The 22,823-nt window shown below is 40.5% G+C and overlaps 1 long non-coding RNA gene across 1 annotated transcript; it reads left to right on the forward strand.

Moving 5' to 3' along the window:
* The first annotated feature begins 208 nt into the window (after positions 1-208).
* LOC126960924 (uncharacterized) lies at positions 209-18,205 on the forward strand. Its single transcript, XR_007728153.1, has 3 exons — positions 209-378; positions 2,891-3,036; positions 17,125-18,205. It is a non-coding gene; the product is annotated as an uncharacterized LOC126960924 (long non-coding RNA).
* The last annotated feature ends 4,618 nt before the right edge of the window (positions 18,206-22,823 follow it).

The raw sequence follows: 22,823 nt of genomic DNA on the forward strand, positions 1-22,823 counted from the left end.
GCAAGGAATAATTCTTTTTTCCTTGAATATTAACTTGCTTTAGTGACTTTTATATAATGCATAGAATGAGGTGGAAGCAATGCAGTGTGACTTTTGAGGCTAAATTAGAAAAGGGGCTACATCTTCCACCTCTTTCTCTCTCTCTCTCTAACTCTCTCAGAATGTGTCTTTGGAACCCCGAACTGCCGTAACGGAAGTCCAGCTACCTGAAGCCACCGTGCTGAGGAGTCCCCAACGCGAACAGTACTGGAGACATTGTCCCAGCTGTTCTCACCCCAAGAGCCAGCTGAAGCCAAACGGAGCAGTAATGACCTACTCCTGCCAATTCCTGTCCAAAGAGTACATTCATAATTGAAATAAACATTGCTCCAGCTTTATGTGAGTAAATGTCAGTGAGGTTTGTTACATCAATAAAAACAATACAATGAATCTTCACGGAGCTCGGGGATAGATGATGAAAAGGAGGAATATATTTTAAGATCCTATAGTTGTGAAATTAAAACAAATATTCTTTACAGTAACAAACCCAGTTTTTTCCATTTCCAAGATTTATTTAGCCCCACATGCCTCCTGAGCCACCTCCTCAATGGAGAACTCCAACAGGTGTGTCTCCTGGTCTTCTACAACTACCATCTTTGTGTCTTTTTCAGCATTTCTCCAGGGGAGGATCAGCCCTCAGCAGGGACTCTATTGCACCCTCTTCAGGGAGCCAGCTACCTCAGCAGCAGTGTTGTATAATCCAAGTGCCTACAGAGTCTCTGGCCCCTCTTGGCAATACTTAAACCAAAAGAGGGCACTGGTTATCACATGGTTTAATAGAGGGATAATTCAGCATGAGAAAATGTTAATTATAGTGGCCAATGTTATTTTTGCTACTCAGCATCTATTAACCCACCATCTGGTAACTTTAACTTAATTTTGTTTACTGTTTTCCAACTTGGAACGTAGGGCTTATTAAATGTGACCTCTCCACTGATTTGCAAATGTTGGATGCGAGGGAAAATACAAGATTTCCTTGTTGACACATACCACTAAATGTAAAAGCCTAGATCCATAAAGCCGGTTTCCAAGGCTTAAGAGTAAATGTTTTATGCTAGAATATGCCATGAGCCTACAAGAAGCATCTAAATTAAACATATCCACATTTTTCTGGCTAATGCACCTACTGCTTTATCATGAGGCATTGGATTATTGTTATGGCGTTTAATCTGATTCTAGTGCAGCAAAAGAAGGGTTGTAATCAGTAACAACTTTAGGAAGTTTAAATGTTTATAGGACAGATTATTTGATTAGTTGTTACATTATGTAAACGTTCAACAAAGTCATAACCGAGAGAGAGAGAGGGCAAGAGATAGAGTGGAGAGTTATGACTGTATTAAAAGTTCGGCTTTTCATTCTGTTCAGTGATTAACTTGACTGATAGGCCTATGATCTGAACTGTAATTTAAATTTTTCAAGAATAACATGTTCTCTGGAGTAGTAAGAAAATCTTGTTGCAGTTCTCGTATACTTCCCTGCAGAACATAATTTTGCGTGCATGGGGGGATATGATCACCGTACCTAAAGACTGCTTTTTATTGTAGTGATGGCGCTGTGTGTCGCTGTTTTCATAGAAAGAGTCCAGTTTCCAGGACCAAAAAAAAAAAGGACCCATCATCATGCAAGGGAAAGTCATCATTAATTTAGATGCAATTTTATTTCCGAACACTTGTCCTAGTAGTTCCACCTCCTCAAGACCTCTTGTTAAGCCAGCCAAACAATAATGGAGGTCCCAACCCCATACACACTTTCTGACATGCAACCAAAAATCAATGTTGATCTCTGGAGAAGGAAATTAAAGTTATCTGCTGCTTCTACCCATAACATTGCATCCATGTTATTTTCTATTGAGACCTGGAAATGTCCAAGTCATCTTTCTCTTATTGTTTGTGGGTTTTTTGTTTTTGTTTTTGTTTTTTGAGATGGAGTCTCTCTCTGTCGCCCAGGCTGGAGTGCATTGGCGTAATCTTGGCTCACTGCAACCTCCACCTCCCGGGTTCAAGCAATTCTCCTGCCTCAGTCTCCTGAGTAGTTGGGATTATAGGCACACGCCACCACATCAAGCTAATTTTTTTATTTTTAGTAGAGACAGGGTTTCACCATGTTGGTCAGGCTGGTCTCAAACTCCTGACCTCATGATCTGCCTGCCTCAGCTTCCCAAAGTGCTGGGATTACAGGTGTGAGCTACTGCTCCCAGCCTTCTCTTATTCTTTTAGTCTTTTTCTAACCAATTCTGTCTCATTCTTTCTTCCTATTTATTTATTTATTATTCATTTATTTTTACTTGTTTCTATATAGATATACAAGAGACTTTTAAGTATACAGACTTAGCAGTAGCCTTTCTGCCTTAATTCCACAGACATTGGGAAGTATACATTCTGTAGGTTTTTGACACATTCTGTAGTAATAAGTTAGCTTTTATACCCCTAAATACTGGGACTTAAAACAACAACCACATATTTAGCTTTAAAATTCTGAGTTGGGAATTTAATCTGGATTCAAACGGGTGATTCTTATTTCCCAGCTTCGCTCACTCATGTATGTGCAATCAGCTATTGAGTCATCAGAAGGCCAGATGGTCTAGCCTGCTGGAAAATAAAAGACAACATGATCAAGGACAAGTTAGAATAACTTCCCACTACAAGCCACAGACACAAAAGAGAGCACAGCCAAAGTTTAGCAAAGGTTGAACCCAGACGTTTTCCAAAATACAGAATCACAAGCTAAATAAGTGGTTATTTTAAGTAATTAGGTTTTGAGATTTTTGTTAAATAGTAATAGCTAACTAATACAGAAATTGGAATCTAGGACTCGGGAACTAACGTAATATATTTCATTGGCTTTGATAAAGAGTGGCAGAAAGAAGCTGAAAAGCGAGGAAACACCAGAGGCTGGGAAAACCTTGAGGTAACTTTTGGAGCTGGCTGGGTAAATGGCAGTCCCTTTCATGGAGTATCAAAGTAAATGGCAGAAACACAGACTACAGCATTTTGAAAGGTACAAAAAAAGGTACCAAACAAACTTTTGGTTTAACTGAACAAGTCTCCGTCAGTATGCTATAGATAACAGTTAGTTGGTCCTAGGTACTACTGATCCCTGAATAATGTGGAGGTGAGGGAAAACTAGCACCCCCATGGAGTTTAAAATTTGTGTACAACTTTTGGCTTCCTGCAAACTTAACTACTTATAGCCTACTGTTGCCTGGAAGCCTTAGTGATAATATGAACAGTCGATTAATGCATATGTTGTATGTTATATATATTATATACAGCATTCTCACAATAAAGTAAGCTAGAGGAAAAGAAAATTGTATTGAGAACAGCATAAGGAAGAGAAAATATATGTCCTATCCGTTAAGTGGAAGTTGATCATCATATAGGTCTACATCCTTATTGTCTTTATGTTGAGTAGCCTGGGGTGGTGGAGGATGAGTAGGGGTTGGTCTTATTGTATCAGCGGTCGCAGAAGTAGCAGAAAGTCTGTGTATTAGTAGTCTTGTGCAATTCAACCCCATGTTGTTCAAGGGTCAACTGTACATAGTACAAGTCTATAAGCAGGACATACATAGAGAAGATATCCAAATTGCCAAGTGAAAACTAAAGCTGTTTCTGAGCTAGACTCTCCCTAGGAAATACAATTCTCTAAGTCAAATTAAACCTGAAGTCAAAGCTTAAATATTTAAGAATTCATAAATAATTAAGGCGATGCCTGGTAGACCCTCTCAGCTAGATGAAGGACTTCCCAGGGTCTCACGGGTGTTGTTAAATAGTTGCCTGACACACCGGATATAGCTTGGGATTAGCCCAGAGAGCAAAATATGTCTTGACAACAACTTAGAGTGTGGCTTTTGGTGATGAGGCTAAAAGGAATCAAATTCATAGATGGCCCATACAGCATATGAGACTTGCAATTCATTTGTGTCCATGACAGCTTACTCAAGTTTGACTGGGAGTTGTGTCTAAAGTCCTACCTAATAGTGAATTGTCACCCTGGCTGCTTCCAACTTGCAGATGTCTCAATGTCTTCATGTTTCACTCACCTGTGGAGTCATGTTTGGCTGAAGAGTCATATCAGGTATCCCTGGGTTCTTATATCATACCATCATCATGATAGCCAACTATCAACTTCACAGCCTTCCACTTCTATGTGAATCACTGGAGATAACACTTCAAAAGATTTTCAAAAACTATTCAGAAACTAGAAGTAATAGGGTGGAATAAAAATCAAGGGTCACTAACTGGCTACTTTAACTTTTGTTGGAACATCAAAGAGAAATTTGTATCAAAAAACAAGCAGCAAAATAGCAGTAAATATCCAACAAACTAAAAAACTACCTGGTATTGAGTCCTCTAATATTTCTATTCAATTGATATTGGAGATATGATTTCCAATGTGGTTGTGTCCAGCATGGTGGACAGACACAAATCTGGTTCTCACCAAGTAGCAGCGATAGAAAATATAAACTGCTCAGGAAATGAGGGAAACCATCAGATGGCTGGGTAATTTGATTACAGCTAAGGGACAGTGTTCTTTATGTAATAATATTCTGGTCTGTTACATTTAATAAATCTCTTCTTGATAGAGTGCCAGGGACTTGCAGTTATGAGAGTGTCAAACCACATGGCCTCAAAGGGAAGAGTGTACTTTTGAAGAGGGATCTCAAATGGCTGTGAACCCTGACACTCATGATTCTCACTAAATAGTCCATCAGATGTTTGTGCCACTCCAGTCATTTCATCCCCTCTCTCAGAGAATTTGAGTCCTCTTCCTTTTAAGTACCACCCGTGGGACCTAGCTCTACATTTTGAAAAGCAAATAAACATGCTTCCTTATCCCCGAGGCTTCAGATATTTTCTTCATTTATAATAGATTTACTGCACATATACCATCTGCAGGGCTCTGGAGACTTCATAATGCAGAAGTAGCAAGAAGGCTCTCTGCTCCTACGGAGTGCATGGTCCAATAAAAATACAGTGCACGCAATTAGGGGAAAAAAGTGGAATAGTTTGCTCTATTATGAAATGGTGCATTATAAAAGCATTTGTGTCCTCAAATGGTTTAACTTTTCTACATTAACAGCCTTGAGTTTCTTTTATCATCTGTTGAATGGCACAATTTCTCAGCATTATCTGAATATTCTGTTTTCAGAATCCTTAAAACTAAATAGAGAGGTAGATGAGGATGGATGGATGGATAGATGATAGACAGATGATAGATGATAGATAGATAGATGGATAGATAAAAGAGCATGTATATGTGTCAAGCACCATAGTAGGTATTGGTGACATAGATAAAATACTAACTCTTGTTTTCAAGAAAGATGCAGTGTAATAAGAGCTATGGTGTATATAGGAATGCTTTTTGGTGGGAACTCATAACAAGATCACTCAGTTTATATTAAAGGTGTATTAGTCAGGGTTCGCTAAAGGACCAGAACTATTAGGATAGGTATATACCTGAAGGGGAGTTTATTAGGAGAATTGACTCACACGATCAAAAGGTGAAGTCCCACAACAGGACATCTGCAAGCTGAGGAGCCAGGAAGCCGGTCCAAGTCCCAAAACCTCAAAAGTAGAGAAGCTGACAGTGTAGACTTCAGTCTGTGGCTGAAGGCCCAAGAGCTCCTGGCAAATCACTGGTGTAAGTTTAAGAGCCCAAAAGCTGAAGAATTTGGAGTCTGATGTTCGAGGACAGGAAGCATCCATCACTGGAGAAAGATGGAGGCCGGAAGACTCAGGCAGCCTAGTCTTTCCACGTTCCTTTGCCTGCTTTTATCCTGGCCTTGCTGGCAGCTGATTTGAGTATTCCCACCAAGATTGAAGGTGGGTCTGCCTCTCTGAGTTCGTTGACTCAAACGTTAATCTCCTTTGGCAACACCCTCAAAGACACACCCTCAAAGATTGAAGGCTTGTATCCTTCAATCCAATCAAGTTGAAACTCAGTATTAACCATCACAGGGCGGAGAGGAAAGGCTTCCTGGGTGATACGAAGGGAGACTCACTGGTAGGCACATAGACACATAATAGCCATCAGGAAGTTAAGAAAGTGTATAAAGCAGAAGTAAAGTATGTAATATCGACTCTTTTACTGGAGACAGCATATTAGTAACTAAAAACATTTAAATTCAATTTAAAAGCAAATTAAAAAATGCAGGTTAGATTATGGTCACAAGCCAACAAGCTGTAAAATGACTTAGAGTTTGGGAGACAGAAAAGGAGGTGGAAATTAAAACAGCAGAGGGCATCAGGGCCAAGACCCAGAGAGGTGAGAGGGACATGGATGCCAGGCCTTTGCTAAGTCATGTCTGTGATGAAAGGCAATGGGAGTGGCTTGGGTCTTCAACTCATACATACTCTACTGGACATTCAGCTCTTCCACTGTCTCTTTCCACGGGGGCATATAGACTCAGTGAAGCCTTCATTGCTGTGGAGAGTTTTCATCCTATGTCCCATCTGATGTGCCATGTATTCACCTCTAAAACATGATTTTCTCTTTACTTTAAAAACTTACCAAGCAGATTCCTTGGCGTCTTTCCTACTAGTGCTATCTGATTTTGCTGAGTTAAAAGGAGGTACCAAAGAAAGATGTTTAGGGTACATTTATCGCATGCGCAATTCAATCACTGCTGGCTATCTAGAATCCTCCATCTGCAAACTTAACAGCAAACATCTAATTTACAGAGGTCTGTATGTATGTTGAGGAAGACAAAAGCTCCCTGGATGTGCAGCTACTTTTTCTAAAGAGATGGGAGGAGAAGCTGCTGCCAGAGCTGCTTCCAAGGCCCCGGAGTCCAGAGAGTGACTGTGGCCCCTCCTCCCATCTCAAACCTTCTTTTGCATTAGTATCTGAATTCTTCCTTAAGACTTGGCTAACCCCGACTACTGTAAAAGCATCATGAAACAGACTTTCTGCTAGTTTCTCACCAGTAGCAATTTCCCCAATAATACTAAATCCCTTCTGGGGCTGTGACTAAAACAAAGGGAGCCCCACATCCACTTGGAATGTGAATGCCATACCTTCCACCAGTGCTTGTACATCACAGGTCTCTTCATCTGGCGAGGACACCTTCCTGCCTCCAGAACTGATTCCCTTTCCCCATCAAAACTGGACCTTGCTTTCCGAACCAATACTAGTCCCCACCTTCTTCCATTGAAGCGTTTTGTCTACAAGAAAACCAGGTGCATTGTCACTGGAGTTTTCTTACTGATCTTTGCTTCCAAAACCAACCCTTTAATTTGCTGATCTCTGCCAGCATTTAGGTGTGTGTACATTAAAAACGCAGAGATGGTAGGCAGGCCTGACCTCTGGCTCCTTGGGCAACTTTGAGTTTCCATGAAGTTTCCAGTTTCATGGAAACTCTCCCCGTGTAAGCTTTTTCCACCCAAATCTTGGCTGAAGACATATGCTGGTGAGCCAGGCAAGGCCCCAGATGAACTTCCAGGATTCATTTTGTTTGTTCATTGGAAGCCTAGAGATAATAATTTTCAATTTATTTCATGATATTTCACACCTGACAAGACAGCAAGATGATGATTCCCATGCCTTTCAATGGGCGTGCCGGAGTTTTTGAAGGAGATGACATGGAGCAGACAGGCTGCTCACGCTTCCAGCATGCTGCTTGAAGGGATCACTGGAAACAGCCGGCCTACTCGGGGAACAAATGTACTGCCTTTGCTGTATCCAGGCCCTGATGGTGGATGTAGAGGCTTTACTATTTTGGTGGGGATATGAAGCATGGGAAACTGAACCAAAGGAAGAATGTGACTCCCTATAAGTTCCGTTTTAAAAAAAAAAAGTTTCAGGCCAGACGCAGTGGCTCACGCCTGTAATCTCAGAATTTTGGGAGACCGAGGCAGGTGGCTCACATGAGGTCAGCAGTTCGAGACAACCCTGGCCGACATGGTAAAACCCTGTCTCTGCCAAAAATACAAAAATTAGTCAGGCACACTGGTGTGCGCCTATAATCCCAGCTACTTGGGAGGTTGAGGTAGGAGAATTGCTTGAACCCAGGAGGCAGAGGCTGCAGTGAGCCGAAATCACACCACTGTACTTCAACCTGGGCAATAGAGCAATACTCCATCTCAAAAAAACAAAACAAAACAAAACAAAAAACAGTTCCAATAATCTGTTTCATGGAGGAGAAATGAGGGGATACAGAGGTGGTCCTGGTCACTAACTGTGTGCTTGAGATGCTTGTGAGGTTGGAGAGTGACAATGACTAGTCAGATTGGCATGAAGACATTTGGGATATTGATTTTAAAAAGAGGGCAGGAGGCCGGGCGCAGTGGCTCACGCCTGTAATCCCAGTGCTTTGGGAGGCCGAGGCGGGCGGATCATGAGGTCAGGAGATCGAGACCATCCTGGTTAACACGGTGAAACCCTGTCTCTACTAAAAATACAAAATATTAGCCAGGCGTGGTGGCGGGCGCCTGTAGTCCCAGCTACTCAGCAGACTGAGGCAGGAGAATAGTGTGAAACTGGGAGGCAAAGCTTTGCAGTGAGCCGAGATCGCGCCACTGCACTCCAGCCTGGGCAACAGAGCGAGACTCCACCTCAAAAAAAAAAAAAAAAAAAAAAAAAAAGGAGGGGGCGTGCAGGAGAGGTAGACAGAAATTCTACATCAAAGGTACTCTACGCTTGTCATGAAAATGAGTCTGAATACCATCTTTATTTATTGATTAAATTATTTTAATTTTAATTTTAAGTTCGGGGGTACATGTGCAGGATGTGCAGGTTTGTTACGTAGATAAATGTGTGCCATGGTGGATTGCTTGAACATCATCTTTAAGGCAACAGAGCTAAGAAAGCATATTATGATGGAGGAGGTATATGTGAGGATTATATTTCTCCCTTAATCTGTATGATGAAAGGTTTAACCCAATATTAGAGGGATAATGCTAGCACAGAGAAGTGAAAAAGGATAAATACATCCTTTGTCCTGAATTCTACCCTTAGATCGTGCTTGCCTTTGATGTAATAAAACCATGACTTTAAAAAAGAACTACGTCCTTGCGTCCTGGCTCAGGAATCTCTGGTACTCCTTCCTCCTTCCTGGAGCTTCCCCAGGTAATGTTGGTTGTCTCAAGCCATATATATATGTATATATATTTTGAGACAGAGTCTCAGTCTGTCGCCCCAGCTGGAGAGCAGTGGTACAATCTCGGCTCACTGCAGCCTCTGCCTCCTGGGTTCGAGCAATTCTCCTACCTCGGCCTCTTGAGGAGCTGGGATTACAGGTGTCTGCCACCATGCCCAGCTAATTTTTGTATTTTTACTAGAGACAGGGTTTTGCTATGTTGGCCAGGCTGTTTTGGAACTCCTGGCGTCAAGTGATCCTCCTTTCTCAGTCTCCCAAAGTGCTGGGATTACAGGCATGAGCCACCACACCCCACCTCTAGGAACATGGGTGCAGGTAACAAGTGTGCCTTATTCAGGTACTGGCCTCAGAATTGTTCCAGGCTTAATCCTATTAGAGTAAGAAGCCATATTAGGATTCAGCTGGGCAAGAGAGCAATAGTCTTAGCAATCAGGAAGATTAAGGTCATTACTATTTAGCGGCCACAAAAACTTTCTTTACTTAGAAATATTAACCTTTTCTAAACTCCCCAAGAATGTTATTTTTGTTGTTATAGTTGATTTCATAATTTATTACAGTCCTGGAGAAAGACAAGAAACCATTTTCTTGTACCTGGTCTGGCTTCCATCTCTTCTCTCCCTCATGATAATGATTGCCTATATTTATGGGGTCATACATTGCATATAGAGTGCTTATGATTCTTTAAAAATTTTGCAAATTACTACTATCACAAAACTAGAGAAAATTTCAGGTTAAATCCAATAATATGTAAGTGGGTACAAATGGCCACCAATTATTCTGTCTATAACACAAATACCATATTGTGCTAGGAACTTTATGTACATTTTAAGTTTCTTCTTCACAACTTACTTTCCACAAAGTAACTTCACTTATTCTAATTTAGTGGGTATCAAAATTGCAATCTGCAAAGATAAAGTAACTAAGGTTTTATACTTATTATGAATTTGGTCCAAGAAACAAACTCGTGTTTATCCGGCATCAAAGTCCATGTTCTGAACATCAATGAAGAGCAACATTTAAAATAACTCCTCTAATTGTTAAATAAACTTCATATTTTGGGTTTCCAATATTGCTATTAAAGCAATATAAATATTATAGATAAATTGGAAACATTGGCTTAAATGTAAAATTATATCTACATTAAATTAATAAATTAATAATAGATTAATTAAATTAACCTATCAGGCTAGACACAGTGGCTCCTAGCACATTGGAAGGCCAAGGTGGGGGGATCACTTGAGGTCAGGGGTTCAAGACCAGCCTGGGAAACATGGTGAAATTCCATCTGTACTAAAAATATGAAAATTAACCAGGTGTAGTGGTGCATGACTGTAATCCCAGCTCCTGAGGAGGCTGAAGCACAAGAATTGCTTGAACCTGGGAGGCAAAGGCTGCAGTGAGCCAAGATCATGCCACTACACTCCATCCTGAGTGACAGAGCAAGACTCTGCCTTTAAAAAAAGTAATTAATTAATTAATCACATTATTATGTATTAATTTAAGTTATTAAATAAATTAAATTGGGGATATTAGTAATATCCCAGATATTATTAATAAAAACGTCATTACAATAAGATAAGAATAATTTCTACTACTACTTTGAGTGGGTTTGTTTTTAATGCTTTCATGTTTGGATTAGTTGGGGCCCTGGCAGAAACATGGCAAAGTGTTGATTGAAGAATAATTATTAATGTAGGAATGTTTACAAAGGTGTGGGCCAAAGTAAGGGAAATTTATAAGGGGTAGTGAAGCATCCATGGGCTAGACAAAATAAAGAGGGTTTTTACCCCTACGCTAGAGAGCTCAAGAGGAGTGAGAAGCCACTAAAATCAACAGAGAACAGAGCAGGAGATGAGGCCACAGACAGGAGCTGGGGCCTTAAGCGGAGGAGTATAGCTGCTTAAACCCTTGGACTGATAGGGAAAGGATCAGGTTCATGAACACCAAAACATGTATCTTCTGCCTGCCATACTCAGACTTCCTGTGGGGGTTTTCCATGGTTCCTACCCCCAAAACCCCAGAGGTCATAGGGCAGGATAGGATGGGTTATGCTTCATACAAAGTTCAGTCATTCAGCCCTTAGGGCATAGACAAAGGTGGAAATGGTAGAAAATGGATTTGGAGGAGCCAATAAATAATATCCAACACAATATCTACTTTTATAGTTGCTTGTTACAGGACTGTAAAGGTTATATATTATCCTTATCGTATAACTCTGGAAACAGAATATTTCTGCCTTACTCAGTTTTACTGGTGGTAGACAACAGAAATGGACTCCAACTGCCTGTTTTGAAATAATTTTCCCAGAAGCAGACCCTGAGCAAAGAATAAGGGTGCAGGTGGTTTTTGGGTGGTAGACTTTCTAGCTAGGGATACCATATAACATATTGAATATCTAGTTAAATTTCAATTTTATATAAGCAACAAATAATATTTCAGTATAACTGTATCACAAATACTGCATCAGATATACTTGTACTGAAACAAATCAAAACAAAAACGAGAACTACAGCAGCAAGAGCAACAATTGTTATTTAACTAAAATTCTAATTTTACCAGGGGCCTTATATATGTATTATTTTCTAAATCTGACCAAGAGAAAACAGAAAGGGGTGGTTGAAGCATGAAAGGGAATGGAAAAGAGACAAACATGGCTGCAATTTCAGGAGAAACTCCAGGTTCAGCCTGATTGTGAAGGAAGCCCTCAGTGTGCCAGACGCCTCAGTTACTCCTGCCTCAAGCAAAAGGAGCTGGGTGTCTGGGCTTCCACATTAGTTATATGAGTTGGCTATTAAGAATTAACAGTAGGCTCTGTGTATGTTTGCGGTATGTAAAACTCTCAACTCACCGACCTCGGGATCTTCCTACAAGCTGATATGTGACTCCAGTGTCCAAGATATCTTTTTGAATATGTCAGGTACAATCAGTATCACTTCATGCAGAAGCAGAGGGATGAATGTGCAGATCTGGTAAAAGGGACAGGAAGGGAACTAGCTATGGCAATAACAGTGTCCATGACATTGTCTTAAGCACGAAGGACATTTGTTAAAATGCTCTTGGAAACTCACAGTGTGGACTGAAATCTGGAGGCCCTAGCAAATTGCCTCCTGCGGATGAGGTTCTTTGAAAGCTGGCAGAGGTCACATCTTTGGATTGGACTGGGCTACATGCCACTGCCACTGTGTTACTGACTCAAAGAAATAAGAGGGGGCTTCAGTTGCGCCCATCCAACTCACATGTCTGTCCTCCCTCCAGATGGCTCATCTTGAATAGAGAACCTGGCACTAGATGCTGGGAGCCAGACAGTAACAAGTGTTGCCTACTCATTCATGTGCACACACAGCAAATATGCATCAGGTTCCTACATAATTTTTTCACCTTTAAGTCAAGAATACAGGGAATAAAGAATTCATTTATTTATTTTTCACCAAATGTTCACTGGGTACCTATGTGTTGAAGGTTTATCACAATGGTCTAATTCTTCTCGGTGACCTCTGTCCACACAACATTCAGTTTCATCTTTGTAATTGAAAATAATATTATTCTTCTGTTCAAAGCTCTCCAAAGTCTTCTCATTACAGTGGGAACAAACTTCAAAATTCCTAGTGTGCTCTGCATGGCCTTGCCACTCCTACCCTTTTTTTTATGACTTCCTTGCTTCTTTGGCTGCAGATATCCTTGGCCTATTATTCTTCCTTGAATACAGGGAGCACATCCCCACTTTTCTCCATGATGCCTGCTCTGCCTGAAACACTCTTTCCAAGGATGTCTAAATGACAGCTGCTTTGTCACTTCAGTTAGATGTCTGCTGACCTGCCGTCTCCAGAGGCAACTCCCATTCCCATCATCTATGTCCTTTTATCCTGTTTTTTCTTCACAATTGATAAATGAGACTACAACATATATGTATCGGGGTGTGTTAGTCTGTTTTCATGCTGCTAATAAAGACATACCTGAGACTGGGTGTTTTATAAAGAAAAAGAGGTTTAAAGAGCTCACAGTTCCGTGGGGCTGGGGAGGCCTCACAGTCATAGTGGAAGGCAAAAGCCACGTCTTACATGGCAGCGGGCAAGACAGAATGAGAACGAAGTGAAAGGGGTTTCCTCTTATAAAACCATCAGATCAATGAGTCCCTCCCACAAGACCTGGGAATTATGGGAACTACAATTCAAGATGAGATTTGGGTGGGGACATGGGCAAACCATATCAGGGTGTGTGTGAGTGTTTGTGTGTGTGTGTGTTTGTGTGTGTGTGTGTGTGTGTATCTCCATCCCAAGAAAGCAAGTACATAGTGTGTTGAGTTCATTGCTGGACCTAAGCCCCCAGAATAGAACTTAGTAAATACATGATTTTCAAAATATTCATTGAACTAAAGGAAAGACGGAAAGAAGAGAGAAAGGAGGGAAGGAAGGAGGAAGGAAAGGGGTCCTAGATTCCGGTTTCACAGATGCAAAAAATGATGATAAGAGGGCAAGGACCTTGCTTACATCTTCCTGTTCTTCATCGTACATGATCTTCTTACCTCCTTGCTTAGATGAAAATGTGACTGTCTACAGAGGAGGCTGTGCCTGTGCTCCCCCACCTCCCTTCCTTTATCTCCAGGTGTACATGGACACACCCATATTACAATGATTGCTCTTCCTTCCTGGAACCACCTGCTCTGTATTTCTGAAGGTTACACCATCCACCGTATCCTCTCTCATCCCCTTTGTGTTAATGCGATCTCGATCATCAAGGCCTCTCTCTCTACATGACAGTCTTCCTCCCCTTCCCATCTTTATTCCATTAGTATCACTGACTTCCCTCAGGAATGCAGTGTCAGCAGATTCTCAAACCTCAGAAGCCATGGTCTGATGATGCCTTAATAGAGTAAAAACTAGAAAACTTAATTAAGGAGAGGGCAGATATCAGACCTGATTTACTACGCAGCTTGGGCCTTGTATGTGCGATCCTGACTACCAATAAGGTGTGTTATGAGCTGTGTAATATTGGTATCAAAGAGCAGAAATCTGAAAATTTGAGAAGCAGGTAAAGCATTATATAGTTTTAAAATATTATTATAATTCCTAGAATATCAAATGGGTTATGCAAACTATAAATCCAAAAGGGTTTGCTACATTGGGATATAATATTACAGAAAGAACTGGAAAGTTTATTTTGAAGTTTATGTTTCTATTGTTTTTCTTTGAATTTAGGTTACTGAAAGGTTTTAACTAAAGTAACAGAAAAGTTGAGTGACATGTCACTTTCCCTTCCTATCATTAGTTTATAACTGTGAATAATCACGTGATTATCCCAGCAGTGAAGGCTCTTCACAATGGCACATAATGTAGATTGTTCTTTCTCACTCCTACTGAAATCAGGCACAATCATGTCACTTAATTTGACCAATTAAAATGCAGAGAACTTTTACCAGTCACTTCAATAATGAAGGCTTGATGGTCAATGAATAACGTGTCTTGCCCTCTTCACCTTGTTTGCTTCTTACGTATTTGAATGATGCTTCCACATGCTGGAGTCATAAATAACTAGAGTAAGAGGATGTCCCTATTGGCCTGGGGGTGAAAATAAAGGAATTTTGTTTTCATAAGTCACTGGGTTGAGGGGTTGGGTTTATTTGTTGCTGCAGCATAAACTGGCCTACCCTGACTACTACAAGGGTTGTCAGTTAAGATCAGGAAAGAGAAATAGGGCAAACATTAGGATTTCGGTATAGATTGAAAATTTTCAAATGTAGAATAATTGGATAGTAAAATATAAACATTATATTCATGTTTAAGAGAAAGAGAACAAACTTAAGCAAATTTAGTAAACAAAATTTTAAAAAGCTATACAACAAAAGGAACTTTGGGGCATGAGATGGGACCCAGGAATTAACACTGATATATGAGAATCTGGAAAGTAAAGAGAAAAAAAATAGCTATATTTTTGTCAAGTTCACTAGGTTGCTTGCAACATTTTCCTGGATTGGAGGAGGCAGTAAGCTGTTATTTCTCTTGGTTTGTCTTAGATTGAGTAGAAAATCAATCAATAAAAAACTATGATACTTGAATGCCATGTTGGGTATTTCTGTGTTTCCAGCCCTGAGAACACTATGACTACTAAATGAAGTGATCTGAATTGTGAATTATTATGACTAGGACTGGTGCTATCTAGTCTAGTATACTATATAGCTACATACATTGGGACTAAGGAGATACTATGACCTTACTTGAACAAAAGGTTATGGAATGCAGATGCACCAATGTAGTGTTGGGAAAGATATTAACAGATGCATTAATAAAATGTAAATCTTAAATGGGAAAGACATGGGGGGAATATTTTTAAAAGCAGTACTTTTATGATAGTTGTATTAGTCTGTTCTCATGCTGCTAATAAAGATATATCTGAGATGGGCAATTTATAAAGGAAAGAGGTTTAATTGACTCACAATTCCACATGGCTGAGGAGGCCTCACAATCATGGCTGAAGGTGAATGAGGAGCAAAGTCACATCTTACATGGTGGCAGGCAAGAGAGAGCATGTGCAGGGGAACTTCCTTTTTATTAAACCGTCAGTTCTCAGGAGACTTACTCACTATCACGAGAACAGCATGAGAAAAACCCACCCCCATGATTCAGGGTCCCTCCCACGACACATGGGAATTATGGGAGCTAAAATTCAAGATAAGATTTGGGTGGGGACACAGCCAAACCATATCAATAATCAAAAAGATTACTTGCTTAAGAGAGCACTTGCTTGAATGGGTCCTTGAGATAAAATCCTACACAGCTACTTCCTACATGAATAACTTCATACATCCTTGACAAATTATTTAAATTCTCTGTATTCCAGTATTTTTTTCATTTTTTTAAATTAGAAGAATGTCCACCTGAAATAGAGTATTTCTCTATATATATTAGCTATGTTTATTGAAATAATCTTTCTCAAGGCCTTATGTGCTCTCAGGAGTTTGGGTTCTTGGAGCCTGATCAACTTGTTGTAAGTGCCTGTGAGGTAATATATGGGTGAGTACTAGAAAGAGAGAAAGTCCAGACACATGAAAGCTGTGGTTTTCACAAATGGGGAGGTTGATGGATCTAAACCCATTGCCTGGCAGCACATCAATGGAAGATCGAGATTTAAAGCACTTGTCAACAAGTTCTTTAGTTATTTTGTGGAATACCCAAAGGAGTCATGGCTTCCACAAACCAGGCAGCCACCTGCAGGCACCACCCATCAATCCCCCTACTTCTCCTCTCCTGCCCTGCCTCCCACTTGTTTTCTCCCACTGGGGCACGCCTCAGTGCTGCTATCTGCTGAAACAGCTCCCTGACTAAGCCAATGAAACCAGCTCTGGTGTTCCCAAGCCATGGAGTCCAGAAGGCATTTGCATAGCCTGGTTCTTTTTGGCAAACTTGCTTTTCATTATAATCACTATTTTCTGTATTGTTTCTTAGTTCTAAAATAATTTAATAAAAGATCAAAATTCAATTTTCAAATGTTATTAAATTTAATTAAATATTTTACATATTAACTAATATCTGCACCCACCAAACAGAAATCTTACATCTCACAATTCACACAGTGCTTCACTGTAGTGAACGTTAAGCATAAATGAAACAGGCAAGCAGTCACTAAGGATAGCATCAGGGCTGGTGTGGTGGCTCACGCCTATAACCCCAGCACTTTGGGAGGCCGAGGCAGGTGAATCGAGACCAGCCTGGCCAATATGGAGAAATCCCATCTCTACTAAAAAAACACAAAAATTAGCCAGGCATGGTGTCAGGTACCTGTAACCCCAGCTACTCAGGAGGCCAAGGCAGGAGATTCGTTTGAACCCCGGAGGCGGAGGTTGCAGTGAGCCGAGGTTGCATCACTGCACTCTAGCCTGGGAGACAGTGTGAGACGCCATCAAAATAAATAAATAAATAAATAAATAAATAAATAATAAAGATAAAAAAGATAGCATTGCTCATGATCTCATTTCTTTGTCTTTTTCTTTGCAGTCTCTGTGCTCTCAACTTCACCTTGAATCCTCGGCGTCATGCGGCACATGGAACCGGTACATGAACCGCCCCCAGAGCAAGCTCGATGATTTTGAATCTTCACAAACTCGCTCTTGAAACCCTTAACAGGTGTCTGAGCCCATTGATATCAGGACCTGACTCTCCAAGAATTCTAAGAATTTAACCTCCTTAGAGAATATCATGTTTATTTAAAGAAAAGTAATTTGAAAGGTGCACTAATTTGAAGCAAACCTGTGTTGTGACTGTGTATGTGTACTTCAAAAGCAGCAGCAGCAGCAGCGGTTGTGTACAATTTGAAGAAGAGAGGTAGTTTTATGTTTGTTTTGTTTTGAGAGTGCTTTATCACTGATGGTGTTTAGAAAGTCTGATACATTGTAATAGAAACGAGCCACTGACATTGGGTCAGTGTCATTGTTTCTACATTTCCGCAGACAATGAACAACCCATGGCCAGCCCCTCGGGACAGACCACTCCCACTGTCTGGACTGGTACACGCCCGCTCCTAAGTTTCCTTTCTGCAGGGTTGCAGCCCCTGTCTGAATTCCCTGCTGAAGGATGGAGAACTATTTTCTAGTTTACTTAATGCCTCATTTGATCCTCCTGGCGTGAACAATTTGGCAAATGCCTAGAGCCTCTGAAAATATCTCTTGGATATTTGCAATAGCTTCCGACTTCTACTGGCTCGCCCATGTTACCCAGGCCACCAGAATGTGGTAGAAAACTGAGGTTACACTATCCTAATCTGCCTCCATTTTATTTGTGAATCTGTCTCCTGTTCTACAGTTACAGACACAAGTTGCGATGCATAAATGTAGAGAAATGTACTGATTTGTGTGTGTGTGTGTGCATGTGTGTGTTGGGTTGGGGGCTCACATGGAGGTGGACGGGAGATTACAGTGCACCAGAAATGGCCCCCTTGACATCTCCACGACCATGCCATTCCACAGGATATGGGAGAAATGTCTCGAATGCCTGCATGTGTATTTCTATACATGCATCCATAAAAACTTAGTTGGTTGCTTTCACTCCAAGATGCCAAACATCTGGGTATATAAAAAAAATGACGAGAATAAAAACAAATGAAAAACAATGAGTTTAATCACAGCTTCATTGTCATCTATGTATGAATGAGAGCAGCTGTCAGGGCTGTGATAAGAATGTGACTTTGCTACCAAGATAGACACAATGTCCTTCTCCTCCTCATTCCTCACCCAGTCTTAGCTTTCTCTGGTTGTTATTCAGCTTCAAAACCCTCAGTCTAGGCATCATTCATAGCAGTTTTAGAGTTTTCAAAGAAAAGCCTTCTGGAAAATTTTTTCACTAATTTATTTTTAGCCAGAGAGAAGCAGGTGATAACCTTTAAAAATAAGTAAATGGAACTGCTAGAAAACATACACACACACACACACACACACACACACACAGAGGAAATAAATTATTTTGTTCTCTTTTTTCTTTGTTTTACCATTTCCCTGAAACTTTAGCATTTTTTTCTGTGATTTATTTTGTCTTGTTAAACATCACGAGGCGACATCACACCATATATGCAGGAGAGGAACAGAGACTCTCGTTATGCCTGGGGCACCTGAGATCGTCTCAGTTGTGCTCAGGAGACCAAAGGACTGTCTACCTGAGAAACACTATAAAAGACTAATAGTCTGAGCCATAGTTCAAAACGTATTTTAGTGAAGACATTTTCATTAAATTTCTTTTTTTTTTTTTTTTGAGATGGAGTCTTGCTCTGTCGCCCAGGCTGGAGTGCAATGGCGCAATCTCTGCTCACTGCAACCTCCGCCTCTTGGATTCAAGTGATTGTCCTGCCTCAGCCTCTGGAGTAGCTGGGATTATAGGCACATGCCATCACGCCCAGCTCATTTTTTGTATTTTTAGTAGAGTCAGGGTTTCACTGTGTTGACCAGACTGGTCTCGAGCTTCTGACCTCATGATCCTCCTGCCCTGGCCTCCCAAAGTGCTGGAATTACAGGTGTGAGCCACTGCAGCCAGCCTAATTTTCTTAAAATGACATTATTCAGAGCCAATATGTGCATGCCTCTTAAAAAAATCTTAGATATCTTTCTGTCTTGAAAAGTAGTAGATGGGGTGAAACAAATAGTAACTGGGTGTCTTCCTTTGAATAATTTCATAATTATTTCATTTAATTCTCACTATATTCCCATTATCTTGATGTGTATGTTCATGTTATATAGTTGGGGGGAAATTGAAGTTCAGAAAAGTGAGAGAATAAGGCCTAAACCACACACTTGATAGCTAATCTTGGTGTCAATGAGCTGTAAAAAGATACAGATAGACTGTCGTAGGCTTCTAGTCAAAGGACAGATAACATTTTCCTGCTGTAGGGGAAAATGCTCTATGGAAGGGATGGTTATTTAGTCTTAACTCAAAAAGCTTAGAGGGGTTTGGTCAGAAATGTGGGGAAGATTTTCTAGTGAAGAAAATAGCATGAGGGGAAGAGGGAAGAAAAAAATTACATGATCCATCCTTCTGGTTCATTTTCCTCCCTCCTATAGAACCCTTCACTCCCTCTTCAAGAGTTACAACCTCAAATCTCGTTCAGTGAATTCATCCAATCTAAGTCCAGGATCTCCTGGTGAAATGCAGTGCCCTCTATCAGATTTGGATGACTCCCCTGATTCTCAACCTATGAACAGAATAATACAGGTTGTCCACCTCCAGACTCCTACTTGATACATGACGGCAGAACCCAAAAAGGAGCCCCATAGTTGGCATTTGCCTTTAAATTAGGGAAAATAGGAAACATATAGCAGTTGATGTTCCGTGGAATTTCTAAAGTACCTTGTGGAAGGACAATGGAATGGTTCAGTTTTCCTGTGTCCTGGGGAGATTCATTCATTAGATTCTGGTCTTTCTCAAAGAAAAACTGGTTTGTCTATTGTTCCATTTGGTTCTTAGCTCTGGGAATACATTTTCTTTGTTGGCCACGGCTGAAATGGATTTTAAGGAATATATCTTCTTCGGGAAACTTACAGTCTACGGAGTCTGCTTTCTGCTTCTGGGAGGTTTGCAATCTGAAATTATTTTACCATTTGGAAAATCAAAAGCATTTTAAATCCTTGAGTGTGTTTTGCTTGAAAACACAGGTTTTTCAAATACATGGTACACTTGTGATTCCCTTGCTAGCTATCAGTCCAATGCTTAGTTAACCACAATCAAAGTGGGCATGATTCCTGGGCACAGTTCCCAAACTTGGCTATTTGTTTTGTTTTAGATTTTTTAAAATCTTATTTTCTCTCAAATTAATGGCAGTAACCTTGAGAACACCAGGAGGAACACGTGAGAAGGTCGCACTTTAATCACATCCATGCCCTGAGTCACTTTGTTTAACAGAGAAGTTTTGCCAGAGTTTTGTCACTCACGTCCTTTTAAGATACCATCTCTTTGACTCTAGAAAAAATCAGGCTTTCTAATTCAACAAGGTCCTGAGTGTCTGGATTTTCTTCACTTAGCTTTGCATCAACTTACAAATTACCTGGTTTTTGTTTTTTCCCCCCTGTTGACCATGAATATTCTGTTTTCCAACCACAAGCTCAACAGTTATATGATATGATTCTCAAGTTAACAGGGCCTGCGTGCTTACCACATATTTTGCTAGTTTATATCATGCGTTGACATTTTCCCAGCCTCTGATGTTAGTGTCCTTTCTGTCTACTGTGGTGACTGCTGAGACTGAAACTGTTAGAATTTTGTTTTTGCCACCTTGTAATTCAAGGTAGCTTTCTCTATTGTCTTAATACTAGCTACTGTGACAAACACACATACATCAATGATTTAAAAAAATAAAAATGTATTTGATGCTCCTGTCACAGCCTGTCTAATTGAATACTGGTGAGTGGTCTTCCAAGTAGTTATTTAGAGATCCTGAGTCCTTCTACTTTATCTTGTGTCTTGTTAAAATCCTCCATGGGGTTCTGCATCCAGCCAGCCAAAGAGTTGAAGGAGAGAGATCAGGGAATTCCCTGGAGTTTTGTGGTGTGCATCCTGCCTGTCCATGCACATTGGCCAGACCTCCTCATACTATCCCATGAGAATGCAAGAGTTCTGGCAAATGTAGTCTTCCTATTTGTTGAGGACAAAAGGAAATAATTCGATGAGCATACAATATTGGCTCTGTCAAATGAGGAGTCTAGGGTATCATCAAAGCTTCAAATGGAAGGGACTGGGTATTGCAGAGACTGCTACTACTTATCCATATATGGGTTTTGTTCCTCCTCCCTAAGCACACAGGTAGACTACACTTACCAGCCTCCTTGAGATAAGTTTTGTTCCATAAAACTGAGATTGAGCTTTGTGCTGAAAATGGCACAATCTACGTGCTGAAAATGGGTTTGAAAATGAGTGCAGGGAGTAGAATGCACTGCCACAGGATTTTTTTTTTAATGTTATATTAAACCGCTGACATTTTAATACATTGATAAACATATCCATTACAAGAATGAGGCTGGAGCAGGCGCGGTGGCTCTTGCCTGTAGTCCCAGCACTTTGGGAGGCTGAGGTGGGCTGATCATCTGAGGTCAGAGTTTGAGACCAGCCTGGCCAACATAATGAAACCCCAACTCTACTAAAAATACAAAAATTAGCTGGGCGTGGTGGTGGGTGCCTGCAATCCCAGCTACTCGGGAGGCCAAGGCAGGAGAATTGCTTGAACCGGGGAGGGGGAGGTTGCAGTGAGCCGAGATCATGCCATTGCACTCCAGCCTGGGTGACACAGCAAGATCTGTCTCAAAAAAAAAAAAAAAAAAAAAAAAGAAGAAGAAGAATGAATGAGACTGGTCCTATCAATAATGATGGGCACATCAAGTGCATGAATTTTGCATCCTGGTTAAAAGACTGAAATTTGGAGTCAAATATAGATTTGCTTCTCAGTCCTAAGTTTGGGGAACTAACAACTATCAAACCACTGCTATGTGTCAGGAACTTTATGTGTTAAAACTCTTTTTTAAAGTCTAGATTATTAAGTATTTTATTATTTAAGTGAAGAAATTGAGTTAAATAAATTTTCTGAGAAAAAAAGATAATAATGAGTGAAGCCACTTTTCACCATCTGATTCTTCTTCTTTTTTTTTCTTATTACTGTCTTATTCTATTTCCCAATACCTTCTATTTTTTGATATTTTGTTTCATAAATTAAGTTCTCAAACATACTATAGATTAAGTTATTGGCCATCATCCTTTTTATTATTTTTTCTTTCTTCTTTTTTTTTTTTTTTTTGAGGCAGAGCCTCACTGTCACCCAGACTGGAGTGTAGTGGTGTGATCTCAGCTCACTGCAACCTCTGAGTTCAAGTGGTTCTCCTGCCTCAGCCTCCCAAGTAGCTGGGACTATAGGCGTCCGCCACCACGCCCAGCTGATTTTTTTTTTTTTTTTTTTTTTTTTTTTTTTTTTGTATTTTTAGTAGAGATGGGGTTTTACCATGTTGGTCAGGATGGTCTCGATCTCCTAACCTTGTAATCCACCCACCTCGGCCTCCCAAAGTGCTGGGATTACAGGCATGAGCCACCACACCTGGCCTGGTCACCATTCTTAACTCTCCTATAATATGAAGCATTATACATCCACCTCCTTACCAAGGTCTGGTAGCAGGCGAAGGCTACTTCTTTTGTCTATGGCTTTGAACTTGGCCAATGGGTCACTGCAAACA

This window comes from Macaca thibetana, chromosome 8, assembly GCF_024542745.1.
Source record: "Macaca thibetana thibetana isolate TM-01 chromosome 8, ASM2454274v1, whole genome shotgun sequence".
In the NCBI taxonomy this organism is placed as follows: domain Eukaryota; kingdom Metazoa; phylum Chordata; class Mammalia; order Primates; family Cercopithecidae; genus Macaca; species Macaca thibetana.